General features: G+C 39.5%; 1 pseudogene; it reads right to left on the bottom strand.

Moving 5' to 3' along the window:
• Positions 1 to 14,216: 14,216 nt before the first annotated feature.
• LOC111607147 lies at positions 14,217 to 17,347 on the bottom strand (annotated as a pseudogene).
• Positions 17,348 to 18,867: the final 1,520 nt, after the last annotated feature.

Here is an 18,867-nt window from a genome sequence, read left to right as displayed (position 1 = left end):
CCATTTAGCTGACCCAATAATCAGGCACACTTTTTGTATTTACTTTCACAAAGTATATGTCTTTTACTGTGAAGCATATGAAGAAAGTGGACAGAAATTGAGGCGAAGCAATCAGCTGATAAATCTTTGCTTTCCCTTTTTTTTCCTCACCCTTTCAGACGTGAAAGCCTGATAACCACCAGCACCCCACCACATCCCCCTTCTCTTGCCCTTCACATCTGTGTGTCTGCACAGCTGCGATAAGCAAATCAATATCCTGTCAGTTCTTATTTTTACTAGTCCAATTCTGCTCTCTGCACCTTCCACAAGGTGACAAACTCTTTCCTCCTGGTCTGCACTGGACAATCTTAGTCTGCTCTTTGTAGAATATTGTCTCTCAAGTGACATTGAAAGACACTTGATCACTGAAATGATGTCTGCGTGCAGTCGTGATGCAGCCAGAGTACATCCTCAATAGGGCTAAAAAGTTTCACCGTGTTCAGTTTATCGGTTTAAATGAGTCCGTGATGGGCTGCCCTGTCTCATTCAATCTGCTGTGTCATTTTTCTCGAGAGAAATTGTGCTGATGTTCTACTTTACATCAAGACACGCCTCAGATATGCATTGACAACTTGCTGCCAAACAGCATGCGTAAAATGTAGCAGCTGCATTAATCAAATTCAAGTCGATACCAGGTGATTGCAAAAAGATAAAAAAAAAAGCATTTGCATTTTCCAGTTGCATGTAATCCTCCTAAAGGATTGATGTATTAAATATCTTATGTCTTATGCTTATATTATTGTAAATTGAATAAGATTTATGAATCACAATAATAAGGTGATTTCTTGTTTCTAGAGACTTACTGGAGATTTACATATTAAATTAAACAAATGGATGCTAGAAAATGCAAATGCAATTATAGAGCATGCAGAATTCTTCTGTTTCTTCAAGATTATTTTTATCTTTGAGATGATGCATTGTAAAATGCAGTCAAACTAAAATTGGAGGTTTTAAAATATTGAGTTTTGGTTTTCTCCCTGAAAACACTGCTTGGAGACAGTCCATTCAACAACTTCTCAAGGACTTTTTGCAGCTGTCAAAAATATAATCTATTTATTTATACTGTGAAAAGCAGGGTGTTTTTTTTTCTTCTTTATACATCAGCACAAAAAAGCTACATAGGAAAGAACTTGTAACTTTTTTTCCCAAAGCAGTTACAAAAACAGTGATTATCAGTTTTTAAAAAATGAAAAGGTTTGTGTTTGAATGCTGGAAGAGCTTGGCATTGGAGATGCACAGTCAGCCAGGACCCCTGAGTTTGGGTCTCACTCGAGCACTTTCCTTTGAGATAAAACTTTTTTTATCTGCCACTGTTTATTTTTATTTCCCCATTCACTGTTTAGTTAGCTTTAGGTATTAAGGAAACATGAATTTAGGGTGAGTATAAAACTAAGTTGTTCCTTTGTTCCCTGTATGGCTATGGTTCATTATATTGTTCCTATCCTATTCTGTGGAAAATACATCCTGAAGCAATCGTTAAACTTATTTTAAATGTATAATGATAATAATATTTGTGTATTTTTTTTCTCTTTCATTTGTTACTGTTATTTCTCTTAAAACAAGTTTCAACAAGTTCCTATTGGTTTAATTTAAACCTGTTTCAAATATTTTTAGTGACTACTCATTCACATTTAAGACCTGCATGATTAACAAATATATTATATTAACTACCTCAAAAAGTAACTGTTTATGTGAGTCAGTTACTTTTGCATTTATCAAGCGTTGAAGCATTGAAACAGCAAACATGATTGTCAGTGAGAATGAGTTATATCAACTGTTGAAATCTGTGTCAGACTTCAGTAAATATAAACTATCACAAAGGACCTGGTGGTTTCTGGTCTTTATTTACTTGTGCTCCTTTTCATGATAAAAAAGAATTCTGAATTACACACAAGAATGTATGCTTAATATTTGAATGAGTTTGAGAACTGCATTTGTTTTCAATCCAACCGATTATTTTTTCAAATATTGTTTCAATAAGCTGATGCACATTTTCTCTTATTTGCTCCCTAAAAAGACATTATTCTACTTTTGTGTTACAAAGTTAGTGCATTGCATGATATCATATAAATACACCTTCCACAGAAATTGTTCACAACTTCAAAATAACAAAAAAAACACACTTTTTTTCACCCATCTTATTGAAATTCTTGGTGTAAAATACAGCAAAATTGGCCATTTCCATAAATACATCCTGATTCTGTGTTTTAAAAGTGCCAATCATAGGCATATACTCTTGCTTGAAGGGTAAAGAGAGAAAATGGAAAGACAACTCTGGCTTGATCTTTTCTGAGCACAGCTCACATTCAACAAGCGAAGATAAAATTAATTTGGTTGGAGCCACTCAAGCTTTTTATTCACAGATTTCCTGTCTGAGGGCAACAGGGAGAAGATTTGTTTAAATATTCTGTGCCCAAGGCAATGTCAAACAACAGCAGACCCCGATAAGATTTTCAAGGCTTGCCACTGAAATTAGTGACTCAAACAATGATTTCTTGGAAACATTTCTCGGGGCCTTGGGTTTGGGGTTTAGAAAATTGTGGAACAGAAGGATGAATGTGTCATTCCACAGAATCTTTCATATCCCCAACTTGAAAATGTCAGTCACTCCATGAAAGAAAGCATAATCGGGGCTGTGGTCCATCACTAACACATTAATGATTTCTTCCAAATGGGTATCCTCCAGTGTGCTCCTTATCACTACCAAGACACACACTGGTGTCCTGTATTGGGTAAATAAACAGTAGCATCTAAATGGATAGGGCAAAACAAACTGGAGGGCTTTGTGTCCATTTTTGAAGTTTGGAACCGTTGGCTAAATGGAACTGACAGCCATGCATAATCACCTGCAGTTTTAGCTCGGGGTGCTTTGGATCGCCTGGGAAACAGCCTTGTTGAGAGCAGATTCAACCCCAAAAGCCCCATTAAACTCTAATCCAAAATAGGGCTCCATGCCCTGACAGTTAAGGAGAAATAGAATACAGTTTCACACGCTGCATAAATTCGGAAAAAGTTTGGGAGAGAAAAACAATACGTGTGTTGCTGGTATGTTTCTTTATAATAGAGAATCAAACTATTTAGACCAAAAATATCTTAATTACTAAATATATAAACACAAAAAGCAAATAGTCTCTATATTCCTCTTTTTTTCCAGTGAAGTAATTGGGGTCACCTATTTGCCCCTTTCTAATCTCTGTTCTCACAAGCCTAACTTATGACTAATTATTCAAACCTCAAGAGATAATCAAACACACTTCTTGGTTTTGCTTTCATAAAAATCCTCACTGGACTTGGTAGATCAAATATTGACATATGAACAGAGTCATTATTTTGACAGTTATGACCAACCAAACTTCCAGATGAATTAATGAGGACACTTAAACATATGTCTAAAAATTTACATTTTATAAATAAGTATATTTAGTTTTTGCTTCAATTGGTTCCCATGAGATTTATTTATTGCTCTGATATTTTTTGTCAAAAGTACAAACTTTAAAATTTCTTTTTTTTAAATCTAATCATGGGATACACTTAGCTGGTCTCAGATAAATTACAGAAATGGTAACAATAGCTTTACATAATGTAAAATCAGCAGATCCAGCATGCACATAGTGAATCTAAACATGCTGTATGTTGTAAAACAAACTAAATAAGCAAGACAAAGAAATACATAGGAAAAAAAATAAAACAGAGATTGCTAAAGTGATCCACTTTTTCACATTGAAAAGACAAAATCTTCCTTCATATTAATGACAATACAATTTATCTGACTTAACTCATAGATTTGGCAAGATTGGTGTCTTTCTTCACTGGTAAATTAAGAGGAGGTTTATGACAGGCCACTAGACTTTCTCATTGCAACACGAATACAATATTTGTAAATCTTATTCATTAAAGTCTAACCAGGAAATGGTAATATTTTTTAGTCAAGGGTAGGGAGATTAGAATGAGATCTGAGAGTACATGTTACATATTTATACTAAGCAAACTAAAAAGTGTGAGGGAAGTGCCTGTTGACTTCGATACAGGCTTCAGCATTGACTGATCATAGGTGAGGTGATACAAGATTTCCTGTGGCTGCTTAATTTTGCTTGTTTATATTTTTTGAGCTCACTTTTTGCTCAAAATATACAAATTAGTCTATCTTTTGATGCAAACACAAAGTTTTTGCAGCCGAAGTCCAGGTGACTTAGTTAAGTCAGTTTCTTTGCAAGGTTCAAATCTGAAATTTGCAAAACAACTTTCTCCTCAAACAGACCGACAGATTTAAGATCATTAGCTTAAATCAAGCTGTCTACCAAGAATTCATTTGCATATTCAAGGTATTTAGCGTTTTTATATTTTACATTAGTTAAGGTTTCATACTGATTCGTAATATGATATGATCTTTTGTGTAATGAGACAGTACCTCCAGAGAGTTTTCATATAAGTGGGAAAATATTGTATAACAGTTTGTAATATCAAACAACAAAATTATTTAAATAGCTTAATTCCGTGAAAAAGATGCTTTGTTTTCGCTAAAGTAAGGTTTTATTAGTTTGCATGAAGTTTAACTGGATAGCTAAAGTGAATAGAAGAGCAAAGAATATCAGGAGTTTAAAAATCAAAGCTCAAGGTCTGGTTTATGCTGCAATAGTGTTTAAAAACACAATACAGCAAATGGAAAGTGCAATAATCGTTTCAACCTTTTACAAAGTAAAACAAACAAAAAAAAAGAAGTGGTTTAGCTGTCATAGCCAAATTGTCACATGTAATTCCTCTCCTTTCACTTATTGAAAGGAAAGGAATTTATTGGCTGTATGTCTATCTATCTTTTAAAGCATATTTCTTTTAACCTTTAACATTCAAGGTGGAGTTACATTTTGACTGCTGATTGTAGTGCTGCTGTGAAAGAAAAAATAAGAAAATACTTTCATTTTATGACTTAATATGGATAACTTTATCAAGATAGTCTGCTTAACTCATAAACTATTTAATCTTTTCAATATAATTCCCCTTTTGCTTCAGCCTTTGAAAGGGTTCAAGATTAGCCTTGGTCTATGCTACACAAATACAGAATGACATATTGACTTGTGGAATTTCAACCACATTTCTTTCTGATGCAAAGAAGTGAAATTTTTTGACAAGAAATAAATATTTCATTTATTTCTTTATTTATTTTTCACATGGAAACACAGGAACAGTGTCAGATAGATGCCCATGTAGCCTGGAGATGGACAGGGGCAAAGAAGTCTTTATGTGGCTTGGAGGGATTTGACCTTGTGAAGTCCATGAGATAACATTAAGACACAACAATTCACAACTGCTGACAAACTCACAAAGTACAAAAACATACAAGTATGTGTTTGTAAAACTGTGACTGTTTTTACAATTCCATGTGCAACTCCATTTACTCGGCATCCCACACCTATTTTTTAACCCCAACACTTTCAGGTTCACTCCCACAGATCAGTACCCTGACAACACCACAAACTAGTTTTCTCCATACCCTTCATAATGCAGTTGGGTGAATATCTTTAAATAGGCTGTAGGGCTCTGCACAGTCTTAATTTGCCACCCCCATACACTCCTACAGCAATTATCCCAAGGTTTATTTCAGTTAAGCAGTCAAGCACGGGGAATAAACGACTCCGCCTATACACCATGGTTAATAAGGAGGATGCTTAAACCCAGTCAGCAATCAATCAATTGAAACTCCATTTAGTAAAATGAGGCAATTTGTCAACTGGTCATGATCTTATGATACAGTGCTTGTTAAATTATGACAAAAACAGTATTTCTTTTACTTATTACTTAATATTTTATGTATCCTATAATGAATTTTGGCTTTTAAAAATGCTACATTGAGATCAAGTCACAAAAGCTTGAAAAGGATATATATCTCAGAAGATTTAGCCTATGATCAATATCGAACCATCAGAAAACTTTCTTGAAGGAAATAGATATTACTAATATATACATTTACAAAGGCAAATTTGTGAAACCTGCATTATTCATTTCCACATTTATTTTTACTACTGTTCACAGAAAGATTTGTTCAAAATCAGTGGATTTCCTCGAAGCAATTAGACATTGATTGTTGCTGTAGTATTACATTACTTACTGGTCAATGCATGGCCTGACATTTAGCAATGGCTTGTGTTGTTTATTGTTAGTTAATTTAAAAAAAAAATTTATAGCATATTTCCAGTTCTGTTTGATAATGTATTTGTTTGTTAAAAATAACAGTATTTCTATTTTAGAATAATTGGCCTTTTAGGCTAAAGTAATTGAATTCCGTTATATTCTAGAAGGAAAGGTTGATAGACTCTTTGATTTCTCTGTTAATCTGACAATTTTCTTTATTTATTAAATTCATTAATCATCATTAGTGCCAGCCTTAAGTTACTTAAGGCATTGTACTCAAAGTGCCAACCCTCACCAGGCAGGTCCCTCCCAGTAGGGATATGGTGGGTGGAGCTGACGTGACACACAGTTCACATTCTCCAGAGGTTTGGTCCAGGCTTACTGAAGTGCATCTTCATTGCCTTCTTTATTACTTTCTCGCCCATGGGTGACAATGAAAACATTTGCTTTGTGGCTTTTTCTGAACTACACAGGTGATCAAATCTTATTATAAAGTGATATCCATGCTCATAGAAAACCCATCAATGTGGAGGATATGTGTTGTTTGTTTCCAGGCCAAATAGAATATAAAACTAGGTAAGTTTGGGTTCTGCCCCAAGGTTTTCCCTAAATGGAACAGGCCAGAAAGACCTCCAAAAAGAAGCATCTATAAGCAACACTAACTCATCTTGCTTGTTTTTTTTATTCATTTTTGTTTGTTTTTAACTTGGACTACTGGAGGCCAATAGTTGTTTGACTCAGTTCTTTTATCATCTTGTATTACTGCAGAGAACAACAAACTATCTACTTGCTTGGAATAGGATGCAGTGAACTCTTTGGCTATGCAAATATGCAGCCTATTCTTCCATAGCAATAACCACAAAATATCACTGTTTTTGTACAACAGAACCAAGGATAAAGTCAAACATGTAAGCCTTTCTCTGTAGGCTGTCCAAATTACATTTGATTTTTATTTTTTCCTTCAGCCTCAGCTACTGTAACTTCAGTGGATGTCTTGAACATGCTTTATTTGGATATCAAATCCCTAACCAACCCTTTGTGACAACTTTACCCATCTCGTTACCCTGATGTGCAAGACAGTTCATAAAGCCTGTATTATCAAAACAGTGGAAACAGTCAAGTGATTGTAACTATCATCAAACCTAAGATTTTGGAGTACATCAAACTACAAATTGTAATAAATCTGAGCTGAGTAAATCAGTATGTATTTGCAACCTGTGTAAAATCATGCCTGATCCTTGAAAAATTTCCACTTGAAGGGCTTGCAAAATATATTAGCAGTTTTATAACATGATGTGTTTTTAACAGATTGTGCTGATTTATTTTGACATGGGAAAATGATTACCATGTCATCATTTTGGATTTGGCTTTTGTGTTAATGTGTTCAGATTGTTACTACATAACTCTTTTGTTATTATCCTTAAATTAATTAATTAATTCCTTTTTATGTTCTCATTTGACCTGGAATTTGAGTTTATAAAAGAAGAGCTTATAACTCATGTGCCACAACTTTTAAATCCACTTTAAACAAAGATTTGATCTACATATGTTTTCATGCAAAGATCTATGACATGTAACAAAAACTTCTTTATCATCAAATATGTTTGATCCTAAAGTACTTTGGATCAAGCACTGCGTGAGACGTGGTTGGTTATTGGATGCACCGACTGTGTTATGTCCCTAGAGTATCTTAGTGTTTTCATTACTTAATTTTTTGAACGTACAAAGCAGCAAGAAAATAAACTCCACTTAGATAGCATGTCTGAATGCAAATGTGTCATGGTTTTGGTAAACATCACAAGACTTGCATTTTACTTAATAGTCAAGTCTAAAACCTGTAGAAAGGAATGCTTTTTACAGTCCCATAACATGTTCTCCCAGGGAAAACCTCTAAACCCAAACTGTGGAGGCTGATGTGCCTGCTGGCCTGCAGTACAAACACATGGCTGTAAAGGAAGCTGCCAGATGCATACGTGAGTGGAACACCTTTTTCCCCCTGCAGCCACTGCCCCAGGTTTTTGCGTTAAATGAAAAGCCACACTAAGTGAACTTGATAGTTGAAAAAAATGTTTCAAGTGTTACAGTGCAACAGTGGTTCAGTCTATAACTTCTTTCATTTTTGCAAAGCAGTCTTCTGTTTTCTGCTTCTCAGGCACATCCAAGAGTCTGTGTATTAAATCTATAACAATGAAATTAATTGAATTAAATGTTATTTTACTTATGAGGAACATTTTAATTAGGCCGTTTTCACCTTTGCAAGAAACATAGATCAAGGTTATATAAAGGCATTAATTTGCACTCCTGAATGTATGCATTCTGAACATATATAACACTTTGCCTTCTTTTGATTATTTCCATCATATTTATCATAAGGACTGCAACTGCAACAATAATTAGTGTAGACCAGTGCCTTGACACTGGTAATATCTTTGAAAAATGAATCTCCTTGGAGGTACTTGGGATGTGTGCTGCGTAGTCATGTATCTGCAGGTGTGCTAGCCGCACTTGTCTCACTGAATGTTAAGATCTGGAGTTGATTCTTGATATTTTTCTGCCAGTGGAAAATGAAAGTGACTCAAGTCAAGGTATCGTTGAATCAAAAAAACATCCACAAAAAGAGAAATGAAGAACTACACAGAGAGTAGGCAGTGATGGTGGCCATTAAAGAGTGAGGAAGAAAACAAAAAAAAGAGAGGAAGGGGCAAAAAGAGAGACCATCAATGCCAAAGCTGTTGCATGATTAAAAAAAGACAGAAAGAGAGAGAGAGGGCTATCTCACTGAGAAGGAGCATAAAATGACAGAGGTCCAACAGACACAGAGGCTTTGATTTCCCCTCAGCTTCAGACTGACCTTCACCTGCTCCCCATGAACCAAGCAAAGGAGACACAAGGTGGAAGCACTGCTCCCTGCAGTCTCCTTTAGCATGCGCTCTAGTAGCTGTAATAAAACAATGCTGTCTGAATGGCAAAGAGTGACAGAGCGAAAAGCTCCCATGACCTGTGCATGTAACTTGTTTAATGACCGTAAAAAATGGTGAGGTGAGTCACACATAGAATAATAAAAAAAATAAAATATGGAGGGAAGGAAGCTGCATTCAGATATGCTGCATTTATTTCGTATTTGACATACTTATATGATGGAATCAAATAAAAAAGGTGAGTGGGAAGGATAAATTAAATAATAATTTGATCTATACATAAAGGATTGTGCAAATTTATTGCGTTTCAGAAAATTTGTCATGTTTAAAGAAAAAATACTAACGGTATTCTAATATTTTTAGAGGGCTTCTTTCTTTATTTTAGCAAAGCAAACTTGATTATCTTTCCTCATACAGAGCCAACTCAGGCTTTTTTATGTAAATCCTCAAATTTTCACTAATATAATATTTACTATTTGAGTAATATGAGGAAGAGCTAGGGCAGCATCAGAAAAAATGATCTACATGTGGGGTAAATGTTTGGCCTGAAAAGGCACTTTTTATAATGCATTTATTTCGGTGTGTTTCACAGTTAGAAATAAGAAAATCTATTTTTTGGATCTTAATTTTACTGAAGTTTCACCTGAGGTGACACTTAGTGCTTGGGTTTCGCTTTATCACAGGAGCAGTGAATTTATTGTTAACTAATGCACACCAAATTGCCTACATCAATTTAAATACACCGGTGACATTTTTGGCATTTCATATAAGCATTACTAATCAGTAAGGTGAGACATGTTTATTCATATTTTATGTTGTGCATAATGTCACAGGATGTGACACAGCAAGCCTTTTACATTTTTGACATTTTGTGGAAACCTTTCATAATGTGGGCATAATTTTAACTTTGAGAAAAAAAATCTGGTGTCAGCAAGGAGAGTAGATAAAAAAATACATACTCAGACCATTTTTTATTTTAATTTTAGAATATAGTCCATTTTCTGAAGAATGCTACCTGAATGAAAGTACTTCAATGACCATGGCTTGTTGAAAAAATAAAGTCAACAGATTTTTTGAAAAATTGGTGGGTTATGTTTGGTACTAACTAATGATTTTTGTTTTTGCTACTAATGTGTTGTAAAAAGAAATCATCAAACTAGTCATAAAACTGGATCAAAGCACCCCATAAACTTAATTAGTTGAAAAGTGTGTTTGATAAGGACATATTAAATATTTTTCAGGGTAAAAAGCCTACGAAAAAGGGAACTGAACATTTTGCTGTCAAGTTTCATTGGTGCCAAGAAAGAAAAGAACCTTGAAATAAACAAGAAAAACTTATTGGATATCCAGATGTATTTCTGCAGACCAGTTAAGAGGCGAATCCTGATGAATGTCACTGGTAAAGTGTACACAGATGTTAACATTCAAGCAGGACCAAGGTTCAGAGGAGGAATGTGCCCTGACTGATTAATCACATTTATTTATTTCTTCTGGAAACTTTATCATAATCCCTTGTTTACCTAGAGACAACATGCCAGTGTTGTAGCCATCCAGCAAATCTATTTAATCCTAGGATCACAGAGTTGCAGGTAGCAAATAGAAGCGGAAGGGTACACTCTCAACAGGTGACCAGTCCATCACAGGAACACAACACAGACATCCTCCCAGGTCAATAGCAAGAATGGCCGTCTTGCATTTGGAAAACTGTGAGTTCGATTGAAAGTTTTACTTAAACCCAAGTTGCCTACTAATAAGTGTGTGTGTGCGGGTGGGCGTGAATGTTTTTAGTGTGGCTGGGTGAAAAAGAGATGCTTTGCACTGTCATTATGAATAAGATGATTAACAGTTGTTAGGCGGTCACATAGTTACAACTAAATGTGCATCAAGCTTGATGAATTATTATTTCTATTCTAGTTACTTTTCAGACCCATTTTAATCCTATTAGCTTTTGGGTTTAAATTATATTGAAAACAAATACAGTGCTGCCATATGCTGAAATGTTTTAAATGTATGTATGAAATGTATAAAATTACTTGCACCATACACCTAATTTTGATGGGCCACATCAACAATGCTATATATATATATATATATAAGTATATATAGAACCTCCCCCAGTTCTCTCTGCCATTGTCACCATCAACAACCAAAGTCCACTATTGCTATATCATCTATATTTTTTTTATAGCTACTCTCATCAGAGCTGCAATTTTAGTCAACACAATCAGCAAATGGCATTTTCTAGTGGTAAACCTACAAAGAAGCTAATCAAGAAGGAAAAATTAAACCAACAGTAGTTGTGTGATCATTGTCATCTTTGTTCCTGCTTACAATTTGCCACTAGAACTCTCACTCTGTCTGGGTCATTTTTTCTTCATTTGGGTAAAATGTCTAGCCGACTAGATGAAAGTGCTAGGTAAACCATCAGAATCTGTCCAAATGGATTACTAATGTCAACTGATGACCTTGAACTTTCATGAATTCCTGCTAGTGTGAATCCTTCCTGTCTTTTGTGAAGTCATCATCCGAGAATACATAAATTTTGTTTTAAGTATTTTTTTTTTTTTTACTTTGTATCTTTATTCTTTGAGAGGTGCTGCAGAGAAACCCAATCTAGCTTACTGCATTATTATTCCACTGTGCAGTTATTAGTGCAATGAAACACACTGCTGTCTACTAACTTAAGCACATTCAGTTTAATTATACGTACCTAGAGGCGTGCATCCTGCTCCTGGGAACCATTTTTCTGACTGTAATTACAGTCCATTAATCTGGAACAAACTTCCAGAAAACTGTAAAATTGCTGAATCCCTGAGTTCCTTCTAATCAAAGCCAAAAAATATATTTCAATCTGGAGAGACTCAGACGGAAAAGAATAAACAATTAGGAAATTTATTGACAAAAGATGAATAACAATTCTTTGGCGCTCGGGCCCCGGCTGGAGATTTGAGCAGTGAATTCCGGCGAATTCAGATGAGCCCATCAACGCTGAATAGGGATACTCCCCCGGGGCCCGACACTGGTGGTGGAGGTTGGGAAAGATGACGACTTGAAATGCTGGTGGAGAAGGGGAGGAGGTGGGTTGAGCAAAGCTGGAAAGCAACTGGCGGCGTGGGTGTGGAGCCTTTTAACAGAGCTTGATTGAAGATTGGAGAAGGCGGGTCGAGGTCCAGTGATGAAGATGACGCAGTAATTAGATGGAATGGGTGGAGCGGAAGTCTTCCAGCTTGAACTTGCGCCTAGGCTTCATTTCAATCTGGAGAGACTCAGACGGAAAAGAATAAACAATTAGGAAATTTATTGACAAAAGATGAATAACAATTCTTTGGCGCTCGGGCCCCGGCTGGAGATTTGAGCAGTGAATTCCGGCGAATTCAGATGAGCCCATCAACGCTGAATAGGGATACTCCCCCCAAAACTTCTGGGCAGATGCCGGGGCCGAGGCCAAGACTTTGCTACGAGAGGTGAAAGGCAAATGGGAGAAATCGAGGTGACGGATAGCAGTGAAAACCTTGTGGGATGACGCCGCGCCATCTAATAGAAGAAGGCCGACTGAAGGGTTACTTACCTGGTGTGGAGTCGGGCTGGTAGATGAAGGCCAGCTGGGGTGTTATTGGCGTGACGCGAAGTTGGGCTGGTAGATGTAGGCCAGCTGAGGGGTTACTGACATGATGCGGCGTTAGGCTGGGATGATGAGGAGCCGTGCAGGGGAAAAAGGTAGCTGGGGTTATGAATATGCTTAGAGTTGGATAAAAGAATAGCTACGATTCTCATAAAGGAAAGAGAGAGAAAGAGACGCCGATGGATACGAGTTAGCGAAGACTTGTGAAAAGCTAAGAGTAAGCTGATAGACATAGAATTTTAGCGAGGCCGCCCCAAAAGAAAAGAGAAAATGAACTAAGTGAAGTCGGTGAAAGAAAGCCGGTGGTAGTAATAGACTAGAGACAGGAAGAAAGACACCAGGAAACCGGGAGCTGAAGATCTAAGCGAAGCTGGGAGTAAACTCACCGGATAAAGTTGGTAGCCGGCAGGGACAAGAGGTGGGATTGCTTGAAATGGAACCTAAAAGTGGCAGCACGGGAGGATGAGCGGGGCTTTTATGAGGTCAGGGCTTGAGCTCTTAAATGGGGTGAACCATCCACCACCAGCGAGTTGCGAAGTGCTTACCTAGGCACTGAGAGACCGTTGAGCTGCGAGAACGGCTAAGAGGTCTGGACGAATGTAGGATGCGAAAGCTGAAGACGACCATCGGCCGAGTTGCTGGAGGGTTGACGTGGGAATACCCTGCGCGGCTGCGGATGTAGCCGCTCCTATTCTAAAGGAGTGGCCTGAGAATTGGCTAGGAGGGAGGTTGGATGCGGCTAGAAGTAGCTTCAGGTGCTTTAGGAACCAGGCCGAGGACATGGGGAAACCTTCGGGGGTTAGGAACAGGGGTTCGGGGGAAAAACTCAATTTGTGTCTTAAGAGCGCGAATTTGAACATGGCTAAAAAAGGGCAGAACGGACCATCGGTACGAGCTATGACGATGGTGCATGCGCCTTTAGATTTAGTATGCTTGAGGGATAAGCTGTAATAATTAACGTGGAAACTGAGGTCAGAAACCGCTAAGTCTCTAGAAGGGATGAATGTGGTATTTGGGGACGTGAACTCGCTTAGACGAAGGAGCCCATAAAAAGCTAAAAGAAACGAACTCGAGAGGAGGCTCTGGAGATAAGGAGAGTAGGAACTGAGTCGAAGGGCATTGAGTAACTTAATGAGAATGGGAAGGGTGATAGGTTTTCTACTATCTGGGAGGGAAGGACGAACGTTAGAAATACCCTTTAACAGAAGCTTTATAACATTGTCACGAAAAAAAGCTAACAGAAGAGGAAGACTGGGAAAGTTGGGAGAAAAAATTTATACCTGCGACGAGACTGCGGATATAAGAGGGCTTCAGATTAAGATGAACGAAGCAATGGGTAATGAAAGCGATGACTGAGCTAACTTGAACGGGATAAAGTGGGGTCTTGTGAACAGAGCAGAAGTTTGCAAACTTGTGCCAGGCGAAGGTGTAAGATTTGAACGTAGAATGAGCGAGGCCATTTTTAATGTAAAAGTTAGCCAACTGGAGCAAGGGTAAAAGAGAAGGGGAGATTAATTCAGGATGAGGTTGTCGAAGGAGGGAACAGGCGTCGGGAGGAGGTCGGCTGAAGGGCAGAGGCGACGAAAGGTTTGAAATTGAAGACGAGACAGAGCATCGGCAATGGCGTTAGAATGACCTGGAATGTGACGCGCAGAGAGGATGAAATTGTTGATCACGGATTGCCATGTAATACGACGAAGAAAAGGCATAATAGACTTGGAAGAAGAGCGGCCTTTACTAATAGCTTCTACAACTGCGGCATTATCGCAAAATGCGACAATGTGCTTGCGTTTCCACTGGTTTCCCCAGAGGCAGCATGCTGTAGCAATGGGGACTATTTCATAAAAAGCCTAAGATTCTGACCGAGGAACCGAAAGAGGCCATTTCTCAGCGAACCAGCTGCCCTGAAAAAAGCCCCCGTATCCTGCGGAAGGAGCAGCATCGGTGTAAAACTGGGCGGAATCAGCGGAGAGGATGACGTCATCATAGAAAAAAGAAATGCCGTTCCAGGAGTTAAGCAGAGAGGACCAAAAAACGAGATCAGAGCGGCAGCCGTCATCCAAAACGATTCGATCGAATAGAGAGGGAACTGAATTAGCGAGGTCGAGCAACCTGGAGATAAAAGAGCGACCTTGAGGGATTATGCGCATGGCGAAGTTAAGATGCCCGAGCAGCGAGAGAAGCTGGCGCTTGGAAAGAGTCGAGGATGAAAGATAAGCTTGGGAGATTTCACGAATGCGAGCTAATTTATCGGCTGGCAGCGACGCAACCATTTTTACCGAGTCCAGAGAGATGCCGAGAAAGTCTAATTTTTTTTTTTTTTTTTTTTTCGCGGACCAACAGTTTTCTCCTCGGAGAGGGGAACGCCGACGCGGAGAAAAAGGTCTTTCAATTTGCTGAGCGAACGGGGAAAAGGTTGGGGCGGATCTATAAGCAGAAAGTCATCAAGGAGGTGGAGCACGGAGGGAAGTTTGACAACATTTAGCAAAATCCAGCAGAGAGCTTCAGAAAATGAATTAAAGAGACTGGGGCTGCTCCTGCATCCAAAAGTCAGACGGACAAAGAAATAGAATTTTTCGTCCCATTTAGCACCCAGCAGGTGCCACTGTGAGGGATGCACGGGCAAGATCTTAAAAGCGTCAGCAATGTCGGCTTTGGCCAGCCACGCTCCTGGACCGGCTTTCTTTATTAACGCTATGGCATGATCTACTGTGGCATAAAAGAGTGAAAAGGGTGGCTTCGGAATAAGGCTATTAATGCTAGGGTGGGAACCAGAATGAGGCGCAGACAGATCAAGAATCAAACGTTTTTTCCCTGAATATTTGCGGATCGCGACTCCGAGGGGATTGACGCGAAAGAGGGAGAAGGGAGGGGAAACGCAGGGGCCGATGACGTAACCTTTAGACACCTCTTTCTGTAATAAGTGGGAGACGGCGCTCGGATCTAACAGCGCTGATTGGAGATTTGGAATGACTATAGAAGAAGCGGGGGGATGAGGTATACCTATGAAAAAACCCTGGGAGAGACCAGTGATTAGGAAATTAACGAATGATTGATCGGGATGATACTGTAAAAGGAAAGCCAATTCGGGAACTAGAATGGGAGTCGAAAGAAATTGGAAAACTAATTCCTGAAACCTCGACGGTTTCTGCTGGGAAAGGTGCGGCGGGGGCAGACGGACTTGGGATGAGCGTCCCTGCAGAAACTACAGATGTGAAGGAAAGCACATTTGGGAAATGAACAGACACCTTCATTAAAGTTATTGCAGATAGGCATGTTATTATGAACCTGCACCTGTCTGCCGTGACGATCTTGCGACGGGATTCTGAGAAGAGATGGCGGAGAAGCCGCGGCGGGAGGACCTGGCTTAAATGGGAGAGATGGGCAGAAGGCGCTAAGATGGCCCGAAATGCCGCACAGGTGGCATGAAACAGCTTGGGTAAGCATGATGAGAATCTCCGTATCCAGAGTAGACCAGTTGAGATTCAGACCAGAGCGGGAGAGGACGGCGGCAGCTTTGGTAGCGAAAGCTTTGTGATATTGATAAAATAGAGATCGACCATATTGCAAATGAAGATCAGCGATCAATGCCAAATATGCATCCAAATCTATTCTGCGCTCGGGGTAAACTGAACAGATGACATCCCTAAAGACACTGAATGCGGCTAGGAACTGCCCGATAGACAAATCTTTCGCTAGGCGGGGATCCGAAGATTTAATGATTGCTGAAAATTGATCGGATGAAGCAATACTTTGGTCGACTACGGGAGAGGGAAGGAGAATGGAAGCTAAATTGATGTACTGTCCTTGCAGTATCTTTGAGCGCAGTCTGGGAGAGATGTTGGCGTGCAAAGGCGTATAAGCCGCACCTGTTAAGGGAAGGATATGGCCGAGGAAAAATCAGAGCGATTGAGAAAACAAGAGTAAAGTTTAGAAAAACGGACTTACCTGAAGGCGGCGCAGGCCGGGCGTTAGCGAGGGTGAACACCGTTGGAGGTGGCTGAAGAGAGGGAGGAGGGGCAACTGGAGCGGCAGAGAAAGGGATTGAGGACGCCACCGCGAAGTTAGAAGCACCGTGTTGAAGCTGGTAGGACAGCGCTGATACGGAACGCTGAAGAGAATCCATGGATGCGACGAGAGAGGACGCAAGGACCTGGTCAGAAGAGGGGGGGAGGGGAGGCAGAGAGTGGGGACCTGAGGAGGGACCGGGGGCTTCTGGAGGTACGACGGGAGCGTTAGGAGGAGGATTAGGATTTGGCGGTGGAGCTGAAGGAGGCCCAGGTAAACAAGAGGACAACTGAGAGGAGGGGGGGCGGCCCTTGCGTCGCTTGGCTGGAGGAGCGACGGACTTGCAGGATCTTTTCCCGCTGACTGATGAAGGGGGAGCAGGGGGAGACGGAGGAATATAGGGCGGAGAGGTGTCGATGAACGGCAGGAGGGCAGCGAGAGAGGCAACCTGCGGAGATTGAAGGCCAGCGGCGAGGGAGACGCCTTTGGATTTAAGGAAAGAAGCTGGGGAGAGGTGGTCCGGGCGCATGGCCAAACGAGAGCTGCGGCGGACGGGAGAGGAGGAGGGGGGAGCCGGACCCTCACGAGAGGCGACCGGAGAACCAGGAGGGATATCGGACTCGAAGTCAGACATGACGAACGCGTACCAACTTGAGCAAAGGTGGAAAGCAACTGGCGGCGTGGGTGTGGAGCCTTTTAACAGAGCTTGATTGAAGATTGGAGAAGGCGGGTCGAGGTCCAGTGATGAAGATGACGCAGTAATTAGATGGAATGGGTGGAGCGGAAGTCTTCCAGCTTGAACTTGCGCCTAGGCTTCATTTGTTTAGAATTTGAAACTTTTCCTTACTTTTCTTTATTATGCCACTGTAGTGTAATGCTTTTGTTGTTTTACGTTTTGATTATATAAAGCACATGTAAATGTTTTGTTGTTGAAATGTTGAAATGTGCTATGCAAATAAATATGTCATGCCTTGTCTACAGCCATTTTTAAAACACTCTCATATTGTAAAGTAGTTTTTTTTTCCTACCAAGTATTTTGAATGAAACCAGGCATGGACACTGATATTCAAATCTAGAGCTAGACTGTACCCTTAGGGGTCAGAGTTAATATTTGAAATTAAAACACAAATACTTCTTTTTACAAGAGGGATTGCCGATTTTAATAGCACTTATTTAGTACAAGTGTTTTTTGGTTGTTTTTTTTTTTTTCAAAATAATACATCCATGGAAGCTCCAAATGAATTTAACACATTGGTGTTATTCAGAGTGAGAGTCTCACAGTTGCCCAGGGTAACAATGTGGAGTTTTAATGAGCAGCCAGGTTTCCCCACATCCTGCACTTGGCCACGCCATAAAGATAATAGGCAGGTGTGCAGGCATTAAATTGAAGCTAACACAGACTTGAAAGGAGAACGAATTTGGTGAAGTTTGATTCACAAAAGGCCTGGCAAATCTTGGTCTAAAATGGCACTCTTGAGCAAATGCATTCAACAGAAATTGGCTTGTTTGCCTTCACACTGGCTAATTAAGACTTGGAACTGGGAGGGTGTAAGAAGGACAAGAAAAGAGAGACACAAAGAGAAAGAGAGTTATGTCTGTTTCCATTTTAAATTTATCTGCAGAAGGGAAATTACAGTTGACTCTTCCACTCTAGTGGGAAAGCAAACCAATATGAAGAAAAAAAAAAAAAAAGCAGCAGCAAAGCCTTAAATTCTGATGCAGTTCTCTTCATTAATCACCTACAACACACCAACTCTGCATTCCCTTTGAACTCTCTTCCTCTTTGAGTTGTCTCTGATTAACTTTGTTTATCAGACAGATGACTGATCATACCTGACAGCTATTATCATGACCCTACATTATAAGGCCAACACTAATAAATCTGCGAGTGTGTTTGTTTCTGTCCTTACTTTCATGTTTACCCGTCTCTTCGCTTTGCCGCACTGTCAGGCCTTGGAGCCGGATGCGGTTTCATGTTGATGGTTTAACAACACTTCTTTTCCAATCACAAAAATGTCTTCAGATCATCTGTGTAAGGGAAGAACTACTTTAATAGTGCTGTTGCTATCTCTTTTTCTGACATCACGAGGCCCTCTGTAGAAAATGAGAATCTGAATGTGGCTGAATAGAACCAACAAGGTGAAAGCAATGTCA

This window comes from Xiphophorus maculatus, chromosome 23 (genome assembly GCF_002775205.1).
Source record: "Xiphophorus maculatus strain JP 163 A chromosome 23, X_maculatus-5.0-male, whole genome shotgun sequence".
NCBI classification, from domain to species: domain Eukaryota; kingdom Metazoa; phylum Chordata; class Actinopteri; order Cyprinodontiformes; family Poeciliidae; genus Xiphophorus; species Xiphophorus maculatus.
This window is presented reverse-complemented; position numbering and strand designations above follow the sequence as displayed.